Source organism: Chrysemys picta, unplaced genomic scaffold (genome assembly GCF_011386835.1).
Source record: "Chrysemys picta bellii isolate R12L10 unplaced genomic scaffold, ASM1138683v2 scaf18, whole genome shotgun sequence".
Classification (NCBI taxonomy): domain Eukaryota; kingdom Metazoa; phylum Chordata; order Testudines; family Emydidae; genus Chrysemys; species Chrysemys picta.
The window spans coordinates 133,293-152,580 of NW_027052725.1; the positions used below are offsets into that span (position 1 = coordinate 133,293).

The window sequence follows — 19,288 nt, forward strand, 5'->3', positions numbered from 1 at the left end:
ACATTTTTATGGCTGACTTAGAACAACGCTTCCTCAGCTCTCGTCCCCTAGTGCCCCTCCTCTACTTGCGCTACATTGACGACATCTTCATCATATGGACCCACGGAAAGGAGGCCCTTGAAGAATTCCACCTGGACTTCAACAATTTCCATCCCACCATCAACCTCAGCCTGGACCAGTCCACACAAGAGATCCACTTCCTGGACACTACAGTACAAATAAGTGATGGTCACATAAACACCACCCTATACCGGAAACCTACTGACCGCTATACGTACCTACATGCCTCCGGCTTCCATCCAAGACACATCACACGATCCATTGTCTACAGCCAAGCCCTAAGATACAACCGAATTTGCTCCAACCCCTCAGACAGAGACAAACACCTACAAGATCTTTATCAAGCATTCGTAAAACTACAATACCCACCTGGGGAAGTGAGGAAACAGATTGACAGAGCAAGACGGGTACCCAGAAATCACCTACTACAGGACAGGCCCAACAAGGACAATAACAGAACACCACTGGCCATCACATACAGCCCCCAGCTAAAACCTCTCCAGCGCATTATCCACGATCTACAACCTATCCTGGAAAATGATCCCTTACTCTCACAGACCTTGGGAGGCAGGCCAGTCCTCGCTTACAGACAACCCCCCAACCTGAAGCAAATACTCACCAGCAACTACACACCACACCACAGAAACACCAACCCAGGAACCTATCCCCGTAGCAAACCTCGTTGCCTACTCTGTCCCCATATCTACTCTGGCAACAGCATCAGAGGACCCAACCACATCAGCCACACCATCAGGGACTCATTCACCTGCACATCCACTAATGTCATATATGCCATCATGTGCCAGCAATGCCCCTCTCCCATGTACATTGGCCAAATCGGACAGTCCCTCCGCAAAAGAATAAATGGACACAAATCGGACATCAGGAGTGGTAACATACATAAGCCAGTAAGTGAACACTTCAATCTCCCTGGTCATTCTATTACAGATTTAAAAGTCACTATCATTGAACAAAAAAACTTCAGAAACAGACTTCAAAGAGAAACAGCAGAACTAAAATTCATTTGCAAATTCAACACCATTAATCTGGGCTTGAATAGGGACTGGGAGTGGCTGGCTCACTACAGAAGCAGCTTTTCCTCTCCTGGAATTGACACCTCCTCATCTATTATTTGGAGTGGACTACATCCACCCTGATTTTTGAATTGGCCCTGTCAACACTGGTTCTCCACTTGTGAAGTAACTCCCTGCTCTCCATGTGTCAGTATATAATGCCTGCATCTGTAACTTTCACTCTATGCATCCGAAGAAGTGAGGTTTTTACTCACGAAAGCTTATGCCCAAATAAATCTGTTAGTCTTTAAGGTGCCACCAGACTCCTTGTTGTTTTCCTAATATCCCCAGTGATTCTACGGGACAAAATCCCAGGGAGGGAATAAAATTCTGCCACCTTAAACTAGTGTTTTCCATGCCTAGAATTCAGATGGCACCAGGTGGATCAGACTGAACAGGTTACAAACCTCTCCGAGGCACTTACTTTCTCAACAGGGACTTCTGTTTTCTAGTAAAATGGGTAAAAGGAAAGGAGAAAACTCGAAAGAGGCTCCTGCTCACACTCACATATGTGAACCCTAATACTCTCTCAGTCCTCAAAGAGAGCTCGAGAAGGAGACTTGCTGAAGCAAAGCCACAGGGGTCTCTGAGGTTTCCCTGGCCCTGCGCCCCTGTTTTGCCTGGCTGATGTGAGCATCTCTCTCTGAGGTCACCACCTCCCTAACAACTTTGACCAATAGGCTGAGCTCCTGCAAAAGGCCTTTGTGATGTCACTGCCACACCCACCCATCCCCTGAAGTGCTAATATCCTGCTGCTGGCCTGACACTTTGGAGGTTTGAGCTACTCTCTGTGGATCACCCCACTCAATGCGTCTTCATTCTAGGAAGCAAGCCGGTTAGACAGTAAAACATTAGAGGCTGCTCCCAATGCTACACTCAGTGTTTCCAAAATTAATACACTTTATGGCCAGAAGAGACCTTTAGAGCATCTCATCTAACCCCCTGCATATCATAGGCTTCCTGTATAGGACAATAGTTACTTTTTGGGCACAAACATTCCAGAAAGGCATCTAGTTTCATTCAATGACTTCAAGAGATGGAGAATCCACCACTTTCCCTTTCACTGAGTGCCAGGGGGCTCCATTTCCCCTTCCACTAGCTCCCCATTTACAGTGAGCCAGAGCAGTACCTGCAACAGAGAGCGGGAGTTGCTGAAGGCCTCAGAGGCACAACCCCTGCAGTGTCTCAGGCACCTGGCGCAAGTGATGGATGATGCGGAGCTGGTGCCTCACTTTGGCCGTGACGCCCTCCTGCTGCAAGGGAATGAGAACCTGTCAGACTCAAACGCCCCGAGGAATCAGGGGGAATTAAGGGCACCTGGAACCAGCAGTATTTCCACTCAGCACCTGCCCAACACTGAGGGATGAATTCACCTCCTGAATCCCAGAATGGAGTCTTCTTGTCCTTTCTAGTAACCTCCAGTGCCAATCCCCCTCCTTCTAGGGTGAGCTCCTGCTACCTCCCACTCAGTGTCCTTGACAGCTGTTCCACCTCCAAACCACAGCTTAAGTCATCAGAAACCTCTTCTAGACCCCCACCAAGGTTGGGCTGGGAGGCGGGTCTAGCAGTGGGGGTAGGAGGGATTCTGGCAGCAGTGAAGTGGGTTGCGGGGAGGTTGAGATCTTGCCCAAGTCATCCAAGACACTAACGCTAAGCCACAGGATGGCAGCATCTAGTGTCTGTGGATTCCAAGCACTATTTCAACCCCACAGTTTTGGATGAACTTCCTACAAGAGGAGGTGAAGATCATCCCCAGCAACACACACACACACACACACACACACACACACACACACACACCACTCCTGGTGGTGGGAGGGGAACAGGAGAAAGGACAAAAGAAGTAAGAGATGAAGAGAAAGGAAGGAGGGATGGTGGAAAAGGTAAAACGAAAAGGACAAACCCTAATGTCCCCAGTGATTCCACGGGACAAAATCCCGTGTGGACTACAAAATTCTGTCACCTTGAACTAGTGTTTTCCATGCCTAGAATTCAATGGGCACCAGGTGGATCAGACTGAGCAGGTTCAAAAACCTCTTGGAGGCTCTTACCTTCTAAACAGGGACGTCTGTTTTCTAGTAAAATCAGTAAAAGGGAAGGAGAAAACTCGAAAGAGGCTCCTGCTCTCACTCACATACGTGAACCCTAATACTCTCTCAGTCCTCAAAGAGAGACCTCGAGAAGGAGACTTGCTAAAGCAAAGCCACAGGGGTCTCTGAGGTTTCCCTGGCCCTGCGCCCCTGACTGATGTCAGCATCTCTCTCTGAGGTCACCACCTCCCTAACACCTTTGACCAATACGCTGAGATACTGCATGTAGCGGGGCGGCCTGGCTCCCAGGCGCCCCAGGAAGTGAAGGCCACCGCGGCCTGTCCCCACCCCCCGGAAGTCAAGGGGCGGGACAGGAAGTATAAAGGCCAAGCCACAGCGCTCAGTAGCTGGCCGGCAGCGAGAGAGGACAGACGCTGGTGCCCGAGCTCCTGCGGACCTGAGCCTGCCGAGAGCCCGGTATCCTGAGGAACGGTCTGAGCTTCCCCCCGCCAAGGGCCCAGAGGGTGTGACAGACCTACCTGCTGCTCGGGGCCCGGAGGAGCCCATGATCTGCGACCCAGCAGACGGAACTCAGGAGGAACAGGTACCCATGGAGGAGGAGATGGGAAGTGGCCCGGGGATAGCAGACCCCGAACCCATGTCAGTGTGTTGCGGTCAGGATCCCCACTGACTGCGCGGCAGACGGACTGCTGCGGATAGGGCCCGGGGCTGGAACACAGTGGAGTGGGTGGGCCTGTGTTCCCCCCTGCCACCCCGTGCTGGGTGGCAGTCTCTCCTCCTCCTTGTCCAAGGGGCCTGGGCCTCTGACTGACGATTGGTTTGCTGCCCCGCCCTGACCTAGGGCCTGGGCTAACCCAAACTGACCCAGCTCCTGCTACAAGGCCTGGGCCGCTGACTGACTACTGGTTTGTTCCCCGCCCTGACCCAGGGCCGGAACTGTTGATTGTGTGCTCAGTCCCTGCATAAGGGCCTGAGCTCTGAACTGTTGATTGTGTGCTCAGTCCCTGCACAAAGGCCTGAGCGCCGAACTGCTAATTGTGTGCTCAGCCCCTACCCAAAGGTCTGGGCCCTAGACTGTTATTCGCTTTGTAGCGGGGCGGCCTGGCTCCCAGGTACCCCAGGAAGGGACGAGCCCCACCCCGGAACTACTACACTGCAAAAGGCCTTTGTGATGTCACTGCCACACCCACCCATCCCCTGAAGTGCTAATGTCCTGCTGCTGGCCTGACACTTTGAAGGTTTCAGCTACTCTCTGTGGATCACCCCACTCGATGCGTCTTCATTCTAGGAAGCAAGCCGGCTAGACAGTAAAGCATCAGAGGCTGCTCCCAATGCTACACTCAGTGTTTCCAAAATTACTACACTTTATGGCCAGAAGAGACCTTTAGAAAATCTCATCTAACCCCCTGCATATCATAGGCTTCCTGTATAGTACAATAGGTACTTTTTGGGCACACACATTCCAGAAAGGCATCTAGTCTTCATGAAATGACATCAAGAGATGGAGAATCCACCACTTTCCCTTTTACTGAGTGCCAGGGGGCTCCATTTCCCCTTCCACTAGCACCACATTTACAGTGAGCCAGAGCAGTACCTGCAGCAGGGAGCGGGAGTTGCTGATGGCCTCAGAGGCACAGCCCCTGCAGTGTCTAAGGCACCTGGCACAAGTGCCGGATGATGCGGAGCTGGTGCATCACTCTGGCCATGACGTCCTCCTGCTGCAAGGGAACGAGAACCTGTCAAAGACTCAAACCCCCCGAGGAATCAGGGGGAATTAAGGGCACCTGGAACCAGCAGTATTTAAACTGACTACCTGCCCACCACTGAGGGATGAATTCACCTCCTGAACCCCAGAATGGAGTCTTCTTGTCCTTTCTAGTAACCTCCAGTGCCAACCCACCACCTTGTAGGGTGAGCTCCTGCTACCTCCCCCTCAGTACCCTTGACAGCTGTTCTACCTCCAAACCACAGCTCAAGTTATCAGAACCCTCTTCTCCACCCCCACCCAGGTTGGGCAGGGAGGCGGCTCTAGCAGGGGGGGCAGGAGGGATTCTGCCAGCAGTGAAGTGGGTTGCGGGGAGGTTGAGATCTTGCCCCAATCATCCCAGACACTAATGCTAAGCCACAGGATGGCAGCATCTAGTGTCATTGGAGTTCAAGCACTATTTCAACCCCACAGTTTTGGATCAACTTCCCACAAGGGGAGGTGAAGAGCACCCCCAGCAACACACACACACACACACACACACACACACACCACTCCTGGTGGTGGCAGGTGAACAGGAGAAAGGACAAAAGAAGTAAGAGATGAAGAGAAAGGAAGGAGGGATGGAGGAAAAGGTAAAACGAAAATGAGAAACACTAATGTTCCCTGTGATTCTACGGGACAAAATCCCACAGAGGGAATAAAATTCTGCCACCTTAAACTAGTGTTTTCCATGCCTAGAATTCAGCTGGCACCAGATGGACCTCATTGAGCAGCTTCCAAAACCTCTTGGAGGCTCTTACCTTCTAAATAGGGACGTCTGTTTTCTAGTAAAATCCGTCAAAGGAAAGGAGAAAACTCCAAAGAGGCTCCTGCTCGCACTCACACATGTGAACACTAATACTCTCTCAGTCCTCAAAGAGAGACCTCGAGAAGGAGACTTGCTGAAGCAATAACAGAGACTTGGTGGGATAACTCACATGACTGGAGTACTGTCATGGATGGATATAAACTGTTCAGGAAGGACAGGCAGGGCAGAAAAGGTGGGGGAGTTGCATTGTATGTAAGAGAGGAGTATGAGTGCTCAGAGGTCCGGTATGAAACTGTAGAAAAACCTGAGAGTCTCTGGATAAAGTTGAGAAGTGTGAACAACAAGGGGGATGTCGTGGTTGGAGTCTGGTATAGACCACCAGACCAGGGGGATGAGGTGGACGAGGCTTTCTTCTGGCAACTAGCAGAAGTTGCTAGATCGCAGGCCCTGGTTCTCATGGGAGACTTTAATCACCCTGATATCTGCTAGGAGAGCAATACAGCGGTGCACAGACAATCCAGGAAGTTTTTGGAACGTGTAGGGCACAATTTCCTGGTGCAAGTGCTGGAGGAACCAACTAGGGGCAGAGCTTTTCTCGACCTGCTGCTCACAAACAGGGAAGAATTAGTAGGGGAAGCAAAAGTGGATGGGAACCTGGGAGGCAGTGACCATGAGATGGTCGAGTTCAGGATCCTGACACAAGGAAGAAAGGAGAGCAGCAGAATATGGACCCTGGACTTCAGAAAAGCAGACTTTGACTCCCTCAGGGAACAGATGGGCAGGATCCCCTGGGAGAATAACATGAAGGGCAAAGGGGTCCAGGAGAGCTGGCTGTATTTTAAAGAATCCTTATTGCGGTTGCAGGAACAAACCATCCCGATGTGTAGAAAGAATAGTAAATATGGCAGGCGACCAGCTTGGCTAAACAGTGAAATCCTTGCTGATCTTAAACGCAAAAAAGAAGCTTACAAGAAGTGGAAGATTGGAGAAATGACCAGGGAGGAGTATAAAAATATTGCTCAGGCATGCAGGAGTGAAATCAGGAAGGCCAAATCACACTTGGAGTTGCAGCTAGCAAGAGATGTTAAGAGTAACAAGAAGGGTTTCTTCAGGTATGTAAGCAACAAGAAGAAAGTCAAGGAAAGTGTGGGCCCCTTACTGAATGAGGGAGGCAACCTAGTGACCGAGGATGTGGAAAAAGCTAATGTACTCAATGCTTTTTTTGCCTCTGTCTTCACGAACAAGGTCAGCTCCCAGACTGCTGCACTGGGCAGCACAATATGGGGAGAAGGTGACCAGCCCTCTGTGGAGAAAGAAGTGGTTCGGGACTATTTAGAAAAACTGGACGTGCACAACTCCATGGGGCTGGATGCGCTGCATCCGAGGGTGCTAAAGGACTTGGCGGATGAGATTGCACAGCCATTAGCCATTATTTTTGAAAACTCATGGCGATCGAGGGAGGTCCCGGATGACTGGAAAAAGGCTAATGTCGTGCCCATCTTTAAAAAAGGGAAGGAGGAGGATCCGGGGAACTACAGGCCAGTCAGCCTCACCTCAGTCCCTGGAAAAATCATGGAGCAGGTCCTCAAGGAATCAATGATGAAACACTTAGAGGAGAGGAAAGTGATCAGGAACAGTCAGCATGGATTCACCAAGGGGAAGTCGTGCCTGACTAACCTAATTGCCTTCTATGATGAGATAACTGGCTCTGTGGATGAGGGGAAAGCAGTGGATGTGTTATTCCTTGACTTTAGCAAAGCTTTTGATACGCTCTCCCACAGTATTCTTGCCACCAAGTTAAAGAAGTATGGGCTGGATGAATGGACTGTAAGGTGGATAGAAAGCTGGCTGGATCGTCGGGCTCAACGGGTAGTGATCAATGGCTCCATGTCTAGTCGGCAGCCGGTTTCAAGCGGAGTAGTGCCCCAAGGGTCGGTCCTGGGGCCGGTTTTGTTTAATATCTTTATTAATGATCTGGAGGATGGTGTGGACTGCACTCTCAGCAAGTTTGCAGATGACACTAAACTAGGAGGCGTGGTAGATACGCTAGAGGGTAGGGATCGGATACAGAGGGACCTAGACAAATTAGAGGATTGGGCCAAAAAAAACCTGATGAAGTTCAACAAGGACAAGTGCAGAGTCCTGCACTTAGGACGGAAGAATCCCATGCACTGCTACAGACTAGGGACCGAATGGCTAGGTAGCAGTTCTGCAGAAAAGGACCTAGGGGTCACAGTGGACGAGAAGCTGGATATGAGTCAACAGTGTGCTCTTGTTGCCAAGAAGGCTAACGGCATTTTGGGCTGTATAAGTAGGGGCATTGCCAGCAGATCGAGGAACGTGATCGTTCCCCTTTATTCGACATTGGTGAGGCCTCATCTAGAATACTGTGTCCAGTTTTGGGCCTGTGGAAGCAGAGAAAGAGCTCACAGGAAGGGGATGCAATGAATGACAGTTCGTTAGCAAGAGTTAGGCTAACTGTAACCCTAATAACGCGAGATTTGTAGAAGCGAGAAATGTGTGAGGCGGGTGAGAAAGAACTGTGTAAGAAGTCATTATGACCTGGTATAGATAAGGTGTAGAAGACCTTGTGTAGATAAGGTATAGAAAATATTGTATGTTGGCAAGAGTCAAAACAAGTGAAGAAATGAGATATCAAGATGGCCTATGTATAAACAAAACGCAGGTGTCCCTCGTTATTTCTGTAATGAAAGGTATAAATGCTTGCTGTAATTAGTTACCTGGGAGAGACGTGCTTAGCTCTCTCCCTCTGGGCAATTGTGAGAGTTAATAAAGCATCTGACTTGCTGTACCTAAACAAATAGTGAGAACTCTGTTTTTCTCCGACAGGCCCCACACAACAAGAAGGATGTGGAAAAATTGGAAAGAGTCCAGCGGAGAGCAACAAAAATGATTAGGGGTCTGGAGCACATGACTTATGAGGAGAGGCTGAGGGAACTGGGATTGTTTAGTCTCCAGAAGAGAAGAATGAGGGGGGATTTGATAGCAGCCTTCAACTACGTGAAGGGGGGTTCCAAAGAGGATGGAGCTCGGTTGTTCTCAGTGGTGGCAGATGACAGAACAAGGAGCAATGGTCTCAAGTTGCAGTGGGGGAGGTCCAGGTTGGATATTAGGAAACACTATTTCACTAGGAGGGTGGTGAAGCACTGGAATGCGTTACCTAGGGAGGTGGTGGAGTCTCCTTCCTTGGAGGTTTTTAAGGCCCGGCTTGACAAAGCCCTGGCTGGGATGATTTAGTTGGGAATTGGTCCTGCTTTGAGGAGGGGGTTGGACTAGATGACCTCTTGAGGTCCCTTCCAACCCTGATATTCTATGATTCTATGATTCTATGAAAGCCACAGGGGTGTCTGAGGTTTCCCTGGCCCTAAGCTCCTGTCCTGCCTGGCTGATGTCAGCATCTCTCTCGGAGGTCACCACCTCCCTAACACCTTTGACCAATAGGCTGAGGTCCTGAAAAGGCCTTTGTGATGTTACTACCACACCCACCCATCCCCGGAAGTGCTAATGTCCTGCTGCTGGCCTGACACTTTGAAGGTTTGAGCTACTCTGTGTGGATCACCCCACTCAATGCGTCTTCATTCTAGGAAGCAAGCCGGTTAGACACTAAAACATCAGGGGCTGCTCCCAATGCTACACTCAGTGTTTCCAAAATTAGGAGACTTTATGGCCACAAGAGACCTTTAGAGCATCTCATCTAACCCCCTGCATATCATAGGCTTCCTGTAGAGCACAACAGTTACTTTCTTAGAAAACACATTCCAGAAAGGCATCTAGTCTTCATTCAATGACATCAAGAGATGGAGAATCCACCACTTTCCCATTTAGTGAGTGCCAGGGGGCTCCATTTCCCCTTCCACTAGCTCCCCATTTACAGTAAACCAAAGCAGTACCTGCAGCAGGGAGCGGGAGTTGCTGATGGCCTCAGAGGCACAGCCCCTGCAGTGTCTCAGGCACCTGGCGCAAGTGATGGATGATGCGGAGCTGGTGCATAGCTTTGGCCGTGACGTCCTCCTGCTGCAAGGGAACGAGAACCTGTCAGAGACTCAAACGCCCCGAGGAATCAGGGGGAATTAAGGGCACCGGGAATCAGCAGTATTTCCACTCAGCACCTGCCCACCACAGAGGGATGAATTCACCTCCTGAACCCCAGAATGGAGTCTTATTGTCCTTTCTAGTAACCTCCAGTGCCAAATCCCCTCCTTGAAGGGTGAGCTGCTGCTACCTCCCTCTCAGTGCCCTTGACAGCTGTTCCACCACCAAACCACAGCTCAAGTTATCAAAACCCTCTTCTCCACCCCCACCCAGGTTGGCCAGGGAGGCGGCTCTAGCAGTGGTGGCAGGTGGGATTCTGCCAGCAGTGAAGTGGGTTGCGGGGAGGTTGAGATCTTGCCCCAAGTCATCCCAGACACCAATGCTAATCCACACGATGGCAGCATCTAGTGTTAGTGGAGTCCAAGCACTATTTCAACCACACAGGTTTGGATGAACTCCCCACAAAGGGAGGTGAAGAGAACCCCCAGCAAAACACACACACACACACACACACACAAACCACTCCCGGTGGTGGGAGGGGAACAGGAGAAAGGACAAAAGAAGTAAGAGATGAAGAGAAAGGAAGGAGGGAGGGAGGAAAAGGTAAAACGAAAAGGACAAACACTAATGTCCCCAGTGATTCTACGGGACAAAATCACAGGGAGGGAATAAAATTCTGCCACCTTGAACTAGTGTTTTCCATGCCTAGAATTCAGCTGGCACCAGGTGGATCAGACTGAACAGGATACAAACCTCTCCGAGGCACTTACTTTCCTCAAAGAGAGACCTCAAGGAGGAGACTTGCTGAAGCAAAGCCAGAGGGGTCTCTGAGCTTTCCCTGGCCCTCATGTCAGCATCTCTCTCTGATGTCAGCATCTCTCTCTGAGGTCACCACCTCCCTAACACATTTGACCAATAAGCTGACGTCCTGCAAAAGGCCTTTGTGATGTCACTGCCACACCCAACCAAACCCTGAAGTGCTAATGTCCTCCTGCTGGCCTGACACTTTGAACGTTTGAGCTACTCTGTGTGGATCACCCCACTCAATGCGTCTTCATTCTAGGAAGCAAGCCGGCTAGACAATAAAACATCAGAGGCTGCTCCCAATGCTACACTCCGTGTTTCCAAAATTACTACACTTTATGGCCAGAAGAGACCTTTAGAGCATCTAATCTAAGCCCCTGCATATCATGGGCTTCCTGTATAGTACAATAGTTACTTTTTGGGCACAAACATTCCAGAAAGGTATCTAGTCTAAATTAAATGACATTAAGAGATGGAGAATCCATCACTTTCCCTTTTAGTGAGTGCCAGGGGGATCCATTTCCCCTTCCACTAGCTCCCCATTTACAGTGAGCCAGAACAGTACCTGCAGCAGGGAGCGGGAGTTCCTGAAGGCCTCAGAGGCGCAGCACCTGCAGTGTCTCAGGCACGTGGCGTAAGTGCAGGATGATGCAGAGCTGGTGCATCATTTTGGCCCTGACGTCCTCCTGCTGCAAGGGAACGAGAACCTGTCAGAGACTCAAAGGCCCCGAGGAATCAGGGGGAATTAAGGGAACCTGGAACCAGCAGTATTTCCACCCAGCACCTGCCCATCAATGAGAGATGAATTCACCTCCTGAACCCCACAATGGAGTCTTCTTGTCCTTTCTAGAAACCTCCAGAGCCAACCCCCCTCCTTGTAGGGTGAGCTCCTGCTACCTCCTGCTCAGTGCCCTTCACAGACATTCCACCTCCAAACCACAGCTAAAGTCATCAGAACCCTCTTCTCCACCCCGACACAGGATGGGCTGGGAGGCGGCTCTAACAGGGTGTGCAGGAGGGATTCTGACAGCAGTGAAGTGGGTTGCAGGGAGGTTGAGATCTTGACCCAAGTCATCCCAGACACTAATGCTAAGTCACACAATGGCAGCATCTACTGTCAGTGGGGTCCAAGCACTATTTCAACCCCACAGTTTTGGATCAACTCCCCACAAGGGGAGGTGAAGAGAACCAACAGCACCACACACACACACACACACACACACACACACACACACACACACACACACACACACACACACACACACACACACACACACACCACTCCTGGTGGTGTGAGGGGAACAAGAGAAAGGACAAAAGTAGTAAGAGATGAAGAGAAAGGAAGGAGGGATGGAGGAAAAGGTAAAACGAAAAGGACAAACCCTAGTGTCCCCAGTGATTCTACGGGACAAAATTCCAGGGAGGGAAGAAAATTCTGCCACCTTAAACTACTGTTTTCCATGCCGAGAATTCAGCTGGCACCAGATGGATCAGACTGAGCAGGTTCCAAAACCTCTTGGAGGCTCTTACCTTCTAATTTTCAAGTAAAATCAGTAAAAGGAAAGGAGAAAACTCGAAAGAGGCTCCTGCTCGCACTTAAATACGTGAACCCTAATACTCTCTCAGTCCTCAAAAAGAAACCTCGAGAAGCAGACTTGCTGAAGCAAAGCCACAGGGGTCTCTGAGGTTTCCCTGGTCGTAAGCCCCTGTCCTCCCTGGCTGAAGACAGCATCTCTCTCTGAGGTCACCACCTCCCTAACACCTTTGACCAGTATGCTGAGGTCCTTGAAAAAGCCTTTGTGATATCACTGCCACACCCAACCAAACCCTAAAGTGCTCATGTCCTGCTGCTTGCCTGACACTTTGAAGGTTTGAGCTACGCTCTGTGGATCACACCACAAAATTCGTCTTCATTCTAGGAAGCAAGCTAGCTAGACAGTAAAACATCAGAGGCTGCTCCCAATACTACACTCAGTGTTTCCAAAATTTGTAGACGTTATGGCCACAAGAGACCTTTAGAGCATCTCATCTAAGCCCCTGCATATCATAGGCCTCCTGTATAGTACAATAGCTACTTTTTGGGCACACACATTCCAGAAAGGCATCTAGTCTTCCTTCAATGACATCAAGAGATGGAGAATCCACCACTTTCCCTTTTAGTGAGTGCCAGGGGGCTCCATTTCGCCTTCCACTAGCTCGCCATTTACAGGGAGACAGAGCAGTACCTGCAGCAGGGAGCAGGAGATGCTGAAGGCATCAGAGGCGCAGCCCCTGCAGTGTCTCAGGCACCTGGCGCAAGTGGCGGATAATGCGGGTGCATCACTTTGGCCGTGACGTCCTCCTCCTGCAAGGGAACGAGAACCTGTCAGAGACTGAAACGCCCCGAGGAATCAGGGGGAATTAAGGGCACCTGGAACCAGCAGTATTTCCACTCAGCACCTGCCCACCACTGAGGGATGAATTCACCTCCTGAACCCCAGAATGGAGTCTTCTTGTCCTTTCTAGTAACCTCCAGTGCCAACCCCCCTCCTTGAAGGATGAGCTCCTGCTTCCTCCCACTCAGTGTTCTTGACAGCTGTTCCACCTCCAAACCAAACCTCAAGTTATCAGAACCCTCTTGTCCACCCCCAACCAGGTTGGGCATGGAGGCGGCTCTAGCGGGGGGGCCGGAAGGAATTCTGCCAGAAGTGAAGAGGTTGAGGGGAGGTTGAGATCTTGCCCCAAGTCATCCCAGACACTAATGCTAAGCCACAGGATGGCAGCATCTTGTGTCAGTGGAGTCCAAGCACTATTTCAACCCCACAGTTTTAGAGGAACTTCCCACAAGGAGAGGTGAAGAGAACCCCCAGCAATACACACACAGACACACAAACACACACCACTCCTGGTGGTGGGAGGGGAACAAGAGAAAGGACAAAAGAAGTAAGAGATGAAGAAAAAGGAAGGAGGGATGGAGGAAAAGGTAAAATGAAAAGGACAAACGCTAATATCCCTAGTGATTCTACGGGATAAAATACAAGGGACGGAATAAAATTCTGCCACCTTGAACTAGTGTTTCCCATGCCTAGAATTCAGCTGGCACCAGATGGATCAGACTGTGGAGGTTCCAAAACCTCTTGGAGGCTCTTACCTTCTCAACAGGGAAGTCTGTTTTCATAGAATCATAGAATATCAGAGTTGGAAGGGACCTCAAGAAGTCATCTAGTCCAACCCCATGCTCAGAGCAGGACCAATTCCCAGCTAAATCATCCCAGCCAGGTCTTTGTCAAGCCGGGCCTTAAAAACCTCCAAGGAAGGAGACTCCATTTTTTTCCCCCATCTTATATGGAACCAATCACCAGAGACCCCAACCATCGAAAAATCCCCAAATGTGCTTTGTTGCTTCTAACTAATTTCTAGTAAAATCAGTAAAAGGAAAGGAGAAAACTCGAAAGAGGCTCCTGCTCCCACTCACATACGTGAACCCTAATACTCTGTCAGTCCTCAAAGAGAGACCTCGAGAAGGAGACTTGCTAAAGCAAAACCACAGGGGTCTCTGAGGTTTCCCTGGCCCTGTGCTCCTGTCATGCCTGGCTCATGTCAGCATCTCTCTCTGAGGTCACCACCTCCCTAACACCTTTGAGCAATTCACCTCCTCAACCCCAGAATGGAGTCTTCTTGTCCTTTCTAGTAACCTCCAGTGTCAACCCCACTCCTTGTAGGATGAGCTCCTGCTACCTCCAGCTCAGTGCCCTTGACAGCTGTTCCACCTCCAAACCACAGCTCAAGTTATCAGAACCCTCTTCTCCACCCCCACCCAGGTTGGGCAGGGAGGCGGATCTAGCTGGGGGGGCAGCAGGGATTCTGAAAGCAGAAAAGTGCGTTGCGGGGAGGTTGAGACCTTGCCCCAAGTCATCGCAGACAGTAATGTTAAGCCACATGATGGGAGCATCTAGTGTCAGTGGAGTCCAAGCACTATTTCAACCTCACAGTATTCGATCAACTTTCCACAAGGGGAGGTGAAGAGCACCGCCAACAACACACACACACACACACACACACACACTCCTGGTGGTGGGAGGGGAACAGGAGAAAGGACAAAAGAAGTAAGTGATGAAGAGAAAGGAAGGAGGGATGGAGGAAAAGGTAAAACGAAAAGGACAAAACCTAATCTCCCCAGTGATTCCACGGGACAAAATCCCAGGGAGGGAATAAAATTCTGCCACCTTGAGCTAGTGTTTTCCATGCCTAGAATTCAGCTGGCACCAGGTGGATCAGACTGAAAAGGTTACAAACCTCTCCGAGGCTCTTAACTTCTTAACAGGGACGTCTGTTTTCTAGTAAAATCAGTAAATAGAAAGGAGAAATCTCGAAAGAGGCTCCTGCTCGCACTCACATACGTCAGCCCTAATACTCTCTCAGTCCTCAAGAGAAACCTCGAGAAGGAGACTTGCTGAAGCAAAGCCACAGGGGTCTCTGAGGTTTCCCTGGCCATGCGCCCCTGTCCTGCCTCGCTGATGGCAGCATCTCTCTCTGAGGTTACCACCTCCCTAACACCTTTGACCAATATGCTGAGGTCCTGCAAAAGACCTTTGTGATATCACTGCCACCAATCAAACCCTTAAGTGCTAGTGTCCTGCTGCTGGCCTGACACTATGAAGGTTTGAGCTACTCTCTGTGGATCACCCCACTCAATGCATCCTCATTCTAGGAAGCAAGCGGGCTAGACAGTAAAACATCAGAGGCTGCTCCCAATGCTACACTCAGTGTTTCCAAAATTAGTAGACTTTATGGTCAGAAGAGACCTTTAGAGCATCTAATCTAAGCCCCTGCATATCATAGGCTTCCTGTATAGTACAATAGTTACTCTTTGGGCACACACATTCCAGAAAGGCATCTAGTCTTCATTCAATGACATCAAGAGATGGAGAATCCACCACTTTCCCTTTTAGTGAGTGCCAGGGGGTTCCATTTCCCCTTCCATTAGCACCCCATTTACAGTGAGCCAGAGCAGTACCTGCAGCAGGGAGTGGGAGTTGCTGATGTCCACAGAGGCACAGCCCTTGCAGTGTCAACTTCCCACAAGGGGAGGTGAAGAGCACCCCCAGCAACACACACAAACACACACACCACTCCTGGTGGTGGGAGGGGAACAAGAGAAAGCAAGGAGGGATGGAGGAAAAGGTAAAATGAAAAGGACAAACCCTAATGTCCCCAGTGATTCTACGGCACAAAATCCCAGGTGGGCTATAAAATTCTGCCACCTTGAACTAGTGTTTTCCATGCCTAGAATTCAGCTGGCAACAGATGGATCAGACTGCAGACTGAGCAGGTTAAAAACCTCGCCAAGGTTCTTACCTTCTCAACAGGCACGTCTGTTTTCTAGTAAAATCAATAAAAGGAGAAACTCGAAAGAGGTTCCTCCTCGCACTCACATACTTGAACCCTAATACTCTCTGAGTCCTAAAAAGGGAGACCTCGAGAAGGAGACTTGCTAAAGCAAAGACAAAGGGGTCTCTGAGGTTTCCCTGGTCCTGCGCTCCTGTCCTGCCTGGCTGATGTCAGCATCTCTCTCTCAGGTAACCACCTCCCTAACACCTTTGACCCATAGGCTGAGGTCCAGGATAAGGCCTTTGTGATATCACTGCCACACCGAACCAAACCCTAAGGTGCTAATGTCCTGCTACTGGCCTGACACTTTGAAGGGAGACAGAGCAGTACCTGCAGCAGGGAGCGGGAGTTGCTGAAGGCCTCAGAGGCGCAGCCCCTGCAGTGTCTCAGGCACCTGGCGCAAGTGGCGGATGATGCGGGTGCATCACTTTGGCCGTGACGTCCTCCTCCTGCAAGGGAACGAGAACCTGTCAGAGACTCAAACGCCCCGAGGAATCAGGGGGAATTAAGGGCACCTGGAACCAGCAGTATTTAGACTGACTACCTGCCCACCACTGAGGGATGAATTCACCTCCTGAACCCCAGAATGGAGTCTTCTTGTCCTTTCTAGTATCCTCCAGTGCCAACCCCCCTCCTTGTAGGATTAGCTCCTGCTACCTCCCCCTCAGTGTTCTTCACAGCTGTTCCACCTCCAAACCAAACCTCAAGTTATCAGAACCCTCTTCTGCACCCCCAACCAGGTTGGGCATCGAGGCGGCTCTAGCGGGGGGGCAGGAGGGATTCTGCCAGAAGTGAAGTGGGTTGAGGGGAGGTTGAGATCTTGCCCCAAGTCATCCCAGACACTAATGCTAAGCCACAGGATGGCAGCATCTAGTGTCAGTGGAGTCCAAGCACTATTTCAACCATACAGTTTTGGATGAACTCCCCACAAGGGGAGGTGAAGAGCACCCCCAGCAACACACACACAAACACACACACACACACACCACTCCTGGTGGTGAAAGGGGAACAGGAGAAAGGACAAAAGAAGTAAGAGATGAAGAGAAAGGAAGGAGGGATGGAGGAAAAGGTAAAACGAAAAGGACAAACCCTAATGGTCCCCAGTGGTTCTACGGGACAAAATCCCAGGGAGGGAATAAAATTCTGCCATCTTAAACTACTGTTTTCCATGCCTAGAATTCAGCTGGCACCAGATGGATCAGACTGAGCAGGTTCCAAAACCTCTTGGAGGCTCTTACCTTCTAAATAGGGACGTCTGTTTTCTAGTAAAATCCGTCAAAAGGAAAGGAGAAAACTCGAAAGAGGCTCCTGCTCACACTCACATACGTCAACCCTAACACTCTCTCAGTCCTCAAAGAGAGACCTCCAGAAGGAGACTTGCTGAAGCAAAGCCACAGGGGTCTCTGAGGTTTCCCTGGCCCTGTGCTCCTGTCCTGCCAGGCTGATGTCAGCATCTCTCTCGGAGGTCACCACCTCCCTAACACCTTTGACCAATAGGCTGACGTCCTGCAAAAGGCCTTTGTGATAACACTGCCACACCCACCCTTCCCCGGAAGTGCTAATGTCCTGTTGCTGGGCTGACACTTTGAAGGTTTCAGCTACTCTCTGTGGATCACCCCACTCAATGCCTGTTCATTCTAGGAAGCAAGCCGGCTAGACGGTAAAACATCAGAGGCTGCTCCCAATGCTACACTCAGTGTTTCCAAAATTAGGGGACTTTATGGCCAGAAGAGACCTTTAGAGCATCTCATCTAACCCCTTGCATACCATAGGCTTGCTGTATAGTACAATAGTTACTTTTTGGGCACACACATTGCAGAAAGGCATCTAGTCTTCCTTCAATGACATCAAGAGATGGAGAATCCACCACTTTCCCTTTTAGTGAGTGCCAGGGGGCTCCATTTCCCCTTTCACTAGCTCCCCATTTACAGTGAGCCAGAGCAGTACCTGCAGCAGGGAGCGGGAGTTGCTGATGGCCTCAGAGGCACAGCCCCTGCAGTGTCTCAGGAATCTGGCGCAAGTGCCGGATGATGCGGAGCTGGTGCATCACTTTTGGCCGTGACGTCCTCCTGCTGCAAGGGAAGGAGAACCTGTCAGAGACTCAAACGCCCCGAGGAATCAGCGGGAATTAAGGGCACCTGGAACCAGCACTACTTCCACCCATCACCTGCCCACCACTGAGGGATAAATTCACCTCCTGAACCCCAGAATGGAGTCTTCTTGTCCTTTCTAGTAACCTCCAGTGCCAACCCCCCTCCTTGAAGGATGAGCTCCTGCTATCTCCCCCTCAGTGCCCTTGACAGCTGTTCCACCTCCAAACCACAGCTCAAGTTATTAGTACCTTTGGACACAGACTGGCTAACCTAGTGAGGAGGGCTTTAAACTAGGTTCGATGGGGACAGGTGAGCAAAGCCCACAGGTAAGTGGGGAACATGGAGACCGGGGAGATGGGTCAAAAACGAGAGGGAGTGTGGGCTATATTGTCAGAGGGAAAGGAGGGTCAGGACAAAACTGGGAGGAAAGATCAAACCAGTATCTTAGAGCAAGTAATTAAGGAAATCATCTGCAAACACTTGGAAGGTGGTAAGGTGATAGGGAACAGCCAGCATGGATTTGTGAAGAACAAATCATGTCAAACCAATCTGATAGCTTTCTTTGATAGGATAACGAGCCTTGTGGATAAGGGTGAGGCTGTGGATGTGGTATACCTAGACTTTAGTAAGGCATTTGATACGGTCTCGCATGATATTCTTATTGATAAACTAGGCAAATACAATTTAGATGGGGCTACTATAAGGTGGGTGCATAACTGGCTGGATAACTGTACTCAGAGAGTTGTTATTAATAGTTCCCAATCCTGCTGGAAAGCCATAACGAGTGGGGTATCGCAGGGGTCTGTTTTGGGACCGGCGCTGTTCAATATCTTCATCAACGACTTAGATATTGGCATAGAAAGTACGCTTATTAAGTTTGCGGATGATACCAAACTGGGAGGGATTGCAACTGCTTTGGAGGACAGGGTCATAATTCAAAATGATCTGGACAAATTGGAGAAATGGTCTGAGTTAAACAGGATGAAGTTTAACAAAGACAAATGCAAAGTGCTCCACTTAGGAAGGAACAATCAGTTTCACACATACAGAATGGGAAGAGACTGTCTAGGAAGGAGTACGGCAGAAAGGGATCTAGGGGTTATAGTGGACCACAAGCTAAATATGAGTCAACAGTGTGATGCTCTTGCAAAAAAAGCAAACCTGATTCTGGGATGTATTAACAGGTGTGTTGTGAGCAAGACACAAGAAGTCATTCTTCCGCTCTACTCTGCTCTGGTTAGGCCTCAGCTGGAGTATTGTGTCCAGTT

The 19,288-nt window shown here is 50.0% G+C and overlaps 1 long non-coding RNA gene across 2 annotated transcripts in view; it reads right to left on the reverse strand.

The window, feature by feature from the left end:
- LOC135977718 (uncharacterized) overlaps positions 1-19,288 on the reverse strand; it is an 85,769-nt gene that overhangs the window by 37,626 nt on the left and 28,855 nt on the right. Inside the window, exons 6-7 of one of the 2 annotated variants that reach the window (XR_010595137.1) lie at positions 4,779-4,902; positions 2,263-2,386 (exon numbers count right to left, since the gene is read on the reverse strand). This is a non-coding gene — a long non-coding RNA (uncharacterized LOC135977718). The remainder of the gene's footprint in view (positions 1-2,262; positions 2,387-4,778; positions 4,903-19,288) is intronic. The other variant, XR_010595138.1, reaches the window with a different exon arrangement.